Consider the following 6,829-nt stretch of genomic DNA (forward strand, 5'->3'; position numbering starts at 1 on the left):
ATATATATATACATATATATATATAAAGTGAGAGAGAGAGAGAGAGAGAGAGAGAGATGAGAGAGAGAAAGAGAGAGAAAGAGAGAGAGGGAAATTATGTTGTTCTCAGATCTGCTTTCTCTACTCGATTACCATTTCCCTTATCGTGACACACTATATGATATTTTATTAGAGAGTTTAGTGCCTTGTTTTGGGAAAGGGATTTTCTACAATGTAATTAATATTATTTTTGCAAGGCTTAATTGGGAGATGATCAACTTTCTTCTTCACTTTATCACAGCCGAAGTTTCTGCTTCGAATGATTCTTCAAGTCAAAGGCTTGTCTGTTCGAAACACCGACCAAGAGAAATTAACATAATTTGTCTTTCTTGTCGCACAAGTGTTTTCTTGCATCTGTGTTAACTTTTCTGTTTGGTTAGGTTACCGTTTCTTTTGTAACTCTTTTTATTTACAAGTAGAGAATTTTAAAGCATTTTCTGACAGATTATGAACGTGCGTTTTCTGTTATTCACTCTTGGTCTCTAAATCCCCACATCTCAGTATTTTACGAGAAAAACACAGGAGAGATTTGTTAACAGCAAAACCGATAACAATTCGTAAAATAACTGTGAGATCCTATTCAGATATAAGGTCATTCTCAGTAAGTCTTCACCTTTCTCCAATTGACGTGGAGTAATCCTAGGAAATCTTTAATGATTATGCGAATAGACCAAGCATTCAATTCTACTGATGTCGCTAATTTCACAAAACCGTTTTTCTCCATATAGAGAAACATCAACGCAAGTAATTCGGGCACCCAGACCAATTTTCCTTACATATTCTTTCGGATGGAAAATTCATCTAGCAATATAAATTGATTTTCAGTTTATATGTAACCCGTTTCCTTTAGCAATCAATCTTCCCGATATTATTCGAATTATGTTTTCAAGACCTCTTGTGTGTGCTTAGTATTTCCTAACGTAACTTTGGCAGTGCTATTCTTTGAGTACTTCTACCTTATGATCATTTTCGGATATCGACTCAACATCTATCCCTTACGAAGCTATTCCTTACCCTGTTTTTTTGTTTTTTAATTTTATTCTGTTATTGTTATATATGTTAACTCAATGGTCGCCATTAGCGTTACTGTAGAAATTATTTTCCGATATCTACAAAGTATTAGTGTTAGGAGGTTATTATTCTTGCTATTGTCGTTAGTATTTACATAGATGCAACGTTTATTAAATGAAGGTGCGTGGCCAAATGTATTACACTCACGATCGTAAGATTGTTGTTTCGATTTCCTGACCGGGCGATGCGATGTGTTCATCAGCATAACACTTCATTTCACATTCGTCCTTCAGTTATAAATTACTTCTATCAATAAACTGGGAATTTAAACCTGCGTCCGACCAGAGTTCTGCTCAGGGGCAAGTGTTTTAATTTCATTCACTTACACGCCCTGGAAGTTAGGTTAAGTTTCCGCCTATTATTAGGCCTAGGAGCTCATGCCTGACTTAGACCTATAATGCTGTTAGTGTTTTGTTCCAGGTTAGTCCTAACCAAACATTGGTTGAACAACGGCCGAGCACAAGTACTTGTACATTGTTGGGAGACCTTACTTGATCCTTCACAAAGCACCATCGATCGACACCTTCGTAAGTTCTGGGTCGTGAATAGACGTTGTCGAGAAGCTCCTCGTGGCTAGACCAATGACCAAGTGCAAACACGAGTGAACATATGCAAACCTAAATAGTGTCGGTGGACGTGTGGCTCGCGTTTGACTTCCCCTAGTAATTTGATACCGAAGCATCAACTGAAATTTTATTCCTCTCTGCCAGTACACACAGTGAGGATGTTTTGTTCCGGGTTAGTTCTGACCAAACATCTTATGATCAAAGGTATTCTAGATATAATCATCATTTTAGGTTTTTTTTTCAGGCACTAAATTCCATTACTCTACAAGCTGTTACCTTTTAAGAAATTTGAGAATTAATTTTTCTTTCAGTTCTACCTGAGTGTGAACCTGCACAGTTGCTCTCTAATTGGCTCCATCTAATATATATGATATTGATGATGCTGCAGATAATGCTGGAGTTGTTGCTATGTGGTCAATATTTCGTGATAGATAAAATTAGTCGTATTTCTTTACCCATTCTCTGTAAGAGAAAGTTAGACGCCATTACTAAAAGAAACATCTTCCATCGTCACCATTGTAGTCATGTAGAAATTAATTTCTGGTGTGAAAGCAGAAATAAATAAATAACAAACTTTCTTTATCCAAATAGGAAAAGATATATCACAATTTAGCTGTCTTCCTCTACCTTCATAAACTAACTATAAAATATTCACAACAAATCGAAATTACGTTAAAAAAAAGTACTATTATAGTAAGTCAAACATTCTACGGGAAGCTAACATCAACAGTAATAACCATAACCATAAGAAGAACAATAACAAGAAGTAAAGTAATGAATAATTAAAGTACGAATAGTGAGTAAAATAGTATAAAAATAAATAAATATTTAGAAGGTAATAATGAGCAAGAAATACTCGAGTAAAAGACGGAGAAATAGAATGAAAAATTAGCTACTGCACAGAAAATATATTTGGTGGAATGACAAAGGTGGCTTTGAAATGTTCTGCAACCATGTTGATTGGCCGGAAATTTAACACAGAATCGGGAAACTGACAGTAGTAACTCCGCATCAACAACTATAGACTGCATTGTAATGAAAAAAAAATTGATGAGTCAATGTGAGCGCCTTTATATGATCACTCGACTTGCTAAAAATAATTACTAAATCTACCTCAAATCAGGTGCTGCCATTTTAAAGAGAAAATAACAGTTGCTAATATATTTGTATGCATGCCCGCAAAAAGATAGGATAGTCATTGTTGGACTGTATCTGATGATAATTTTGCTTGATCACAATTGAATTGGAGCTAAAATATAATAAATGTAACACAAACAACCCTAGAAGGGAGGATGTAAATCATAGATGTTGAGTATATGTTGCATTTTATAAAAGAATTTCACACACACACACACACACACACACACACACACACACACTCACACACACACACAAGATTGAGTCAAATTCTTTTTCATAACTTGCATCTCTGTGTTATATAATTAGTTTGGTGCAGCTTGTTATCCAATCGTTGGTGATTTTTTTTTTTCATAGATAACAAATAAACAGTAATTGTTCATTTCTAAATTCATAGTTTTGATAATGAATATTGAAAAATGGCTATTAGAGCCATTTTGCGTTACCTGTGAAGAAAAAAAAAACTGAGAGTAAGGGCAGCAACAAAAGAAATCACTGATGTGAGGACCCGGAAACTGCCAACAAACGTGTGGCACAAAACGGGTTCAGACGTTTCAACGAAGGTAATGTCAGCCTCGAAGACAAATCAAGCAGAGGGAGACGGTTTGTTGTGGAAGATGAGGCCATGTACGAAATGGTTGAACAACAGCCAAGCACAAGTACTTGTACATTGTTGGGAGACCTTACTTGATCCTTCACAAAGCACCATCAATCGACACCTTCATGAGTTCTGCCTCGTGAATAGACATTGTCGAGAAGCTCCTCGTGGACAGACCAATGACCAGGCGCAAACATGTATGAACATTTTCAAATCTAAATTGTGTTGGTGGAAGTGCGGTTCGCTTTTGACTTCCCCTAGTAATTTGATACCGAAGCATCAACTGAAATGTTATTCCACTCCGCCAGTACACACGGTGAGGATGCCTAGCATAAGCCACAAATGTTTTAAAGGCCTCGTTTATCTGTGTTGCTGTGCTACTATTTGTGTGATAACAACTACTGCTATAAAGAATGAAAAACGTAATAGCAGAGCACACCAACAATAAACCACTAATATTAATACTATCAACAGGGTTACGGCAAACATTATAGACTACTACTACTACTACTACTACTACTACTACTACTACTACTACTACTGATGATGATGATGATGATGATGATGATGATGCTACTGCTGCTGCTACTACTGCTGCTACTGCTGCTGCTACTGCTGCTGCCACTGCTGCTATAGTGTCTAACACCGATTTTACCACTCCGCCATACCGTCATAAAATCATCACTGCTATTACTATCAACAACCCAGTTGCTTACACCAGCTGTTGTTCACACCATCCTACCATGTCTACCATTGCTAGTCTCTATATCGCCGCAACTGCAATCCCCACCACCACCACCACCACCACCACCACCACTACCACCAGAAACCCAATAAAAATTTTAATTCATTGACCATCATTTACATGTGTAAATAGCAACTGTGCCAATGAATGCCTCCAGTTTTATTAAATCCTATCCACAGAGCTTTAGATTGCTGGTGTTTTTTCTGTTTTCTACTTTTTATTTTTGTTTCCATTATATTTCAGTTTTGTTCATATTTTCTCCTTTTTGGAGGAGGTTTTAGGGTAGTAATGGCGAGTGGTGTGTAGACATACGTTGCTAAATTTCTTTTCAATTAATTCCTTGTAATTAACTTTCAGCTGTTTTTTATGTATTTTTGTTTCATGATATAAAGCAATATCTCACATTTTATGATACTGAACAGGTATGAAGAAACATTAGAAAAAAATGTTTTGTTTGGTTACGCATATTTACGTAGTGAGGTCAGTCCTGTGAGGATCAATATAATGAAACTAGTCACATCGGGGCTTGATTTGCTCAACATACCGTTACGTCATTGTACCCGAAAGTATGACTATGACCAGTCAAATCACAATTATAATTAACAGTATAATTAACAGTATAATTATAATTACGGTTTCAAGAATTTCATTTGAGCTTCTATGGTAAAGCCTGCTGCCATTACATGTTTCTGAAGTGTGAATATCATTGTCTTTTGGAGTGAATGATGCTCTTTTTTAATGTTGTCTCTCTTGTTATTTTAGTATTTTGTCTGTTTGTATAGAATGTGTTGAGTGATTTACGGTATTCTAATCTTTTATCTTTTTCTTTTTCTTTTTTTTTTTAAACATTTCCACCTCGATCATGAAAATTGAAAGTGTCATTCACAATGCATATTTTTCATGGACTGAAACTGCTGTATCAAATTCATTATGCCAATGTCAGGATGGTTGGCAGCGAACTCTATATTTGACAACAATAGTGTCCAACTCCCCAATACTGTATCTGGTGAATTCTCTTTGTACTTTTATTCAGAAGGAATGTTGTGATCTTCGCAAATTTTCCACTGAAAACAACTGCCTTTTTCATCTCAATGCATCACGATAGAGTATCCTGTTAAAATATTCCTAATGGATTGCTCAATCTGCTAACAACATTATCTTTGTATATATTATTTATATTACCTATTCCGAAGATACTGACCTTGATATAGATGTATTTAGAATGCGGTTTCTACTTTTGTGTATTAATTTTTTTCTCTTTTTATATGTAGCTTTTCTCATTCTGCATTCTCACATTCCGGTTGGTTAATGTGTCTCGAGATCTGACTATGAATATCTTAACTGAAAAAGTATTTTTAATAATTTTTTCATTTACTTTATTTCTTTATTCCATCATTCTATTCTTTAATGGGTTTTATTCAAAGGACTGTAGCAACACCTTAAAGAGTTTAATCGATCAGCACTTATTTCACATCGATACATATGTTATCGATCTCTATTTTTCGAAAAATTAAGTTACGGGACGTAAAGAGACGCAATATAAACCACACCAGGCATAAATAAAAACAGGCATCTATCTATTTCTCGTATACAGAGAAATAGATAGATGTGTCGATAGACAGATTGATATATATATATATAAATATATATGGGAGAATGTACGAACAAAAAACAACAACATACGAGGACAGGTGGTGTAAACAACAAAAAGATGCAGTATCTTATGCCAATTGCATAAGACACTGCGCTGTGGACGCATTCCGAAAAATGTGACTGCAAAGCAAACGTCCTCTCCGTACAGTGATGTTTATTTCTGAAGTGCTGATATTTGCTATCGTACTGTACCTTTTACACGTAATGTTCCGTTTCCCTCTGAATGAATTGTAGCTTCTCAGGTTTACACATTCCTCTATTATTTTTCACCGTATGCTCTCTTTTTAAAATGAAAATTGTAACCCTGAAAGTTATCAGCAGCAAAGAAAACTTTCTGAATTCGAGTATCTAGGAGATATAATTCCATAATAACCTGGATGATGTGAAGGTTTGTGGCTCAGTGGTTAGGGTGTTCGGATCACAATCGTGATGTCGTGATTTCGATTCCTAGCGGCGTTGTGTCCTTGAGAAAAACACTTTATTTCACTTTTCTCCAGTTCACCCACCTGACATACATGAGTTGTATCTAGGATTCAAACGGCCAGGCTTGTCACATTCTGTCACGCTGAATCTCCTTGAGAACTACGTCACGCATACCTACATGTGCTACCAGGAAGTATTGCCCGTTTGGGATAATTACTGGAACATAGAAGTAACTTGTCATTAGATGCACATTCCACTTACACTTGATTTCTTAACGTATTCTTAAGCGGGTTCAGTATAACTTTGTGATAAGGTATCGCATTTGAATAACTGTTTCAAACCATCTGACGAATTTCTTTGCAGTTTTCTTCTACCCAATTTCATTTAGAAGTCTTTGGTTGACTGGAAGCTACAGTAAAGTACACCTCTTAATCAAGTTGCCCCTCGGTGAGATTATTTCGAGAACTCGTAGATGCAAAGCTATCTTCTTAGTCATTCGGCTATGCTGCATCCATATGTATGTGTGCATGTGTGTATATATGTATATATATGTGAGTGTATGTGTATATATACGTATATGTGTGTGTATATATAAAA

The 6,829-nt window shown here is 35.8% G+C and overlaps 1 protein-coding gene across 2 annotated transcripts in view; it reads left to right on the forward strand.

Moving 5' to 3' along the window:
* Positions 1–6,829, forward strand: part of LOC106880363 (uncharacterized) — a 296,957-nt gene that overhangs the window by 252,916 nt on the left and 37,212 nt on the right. The gene's annotated exons all lie outside the window — the stretch shown is intronic.

The sequence above is a fragment of the Octopus bimaculoides genome, chromosome 13, assembly GCF_001194135.2.
Source record: "Octopus bimaculoides isolate UCB-OBI-ISO-001 chromosome 13, ASM119413v2, whole genome shotgun sequence".
Taxonomy (NCBI): Eukaryota; Metazoa; Mollusca; class Cephalopoda; order Octopoda; family Octopodidae; genus Octopus; species Octopus bimaculoides.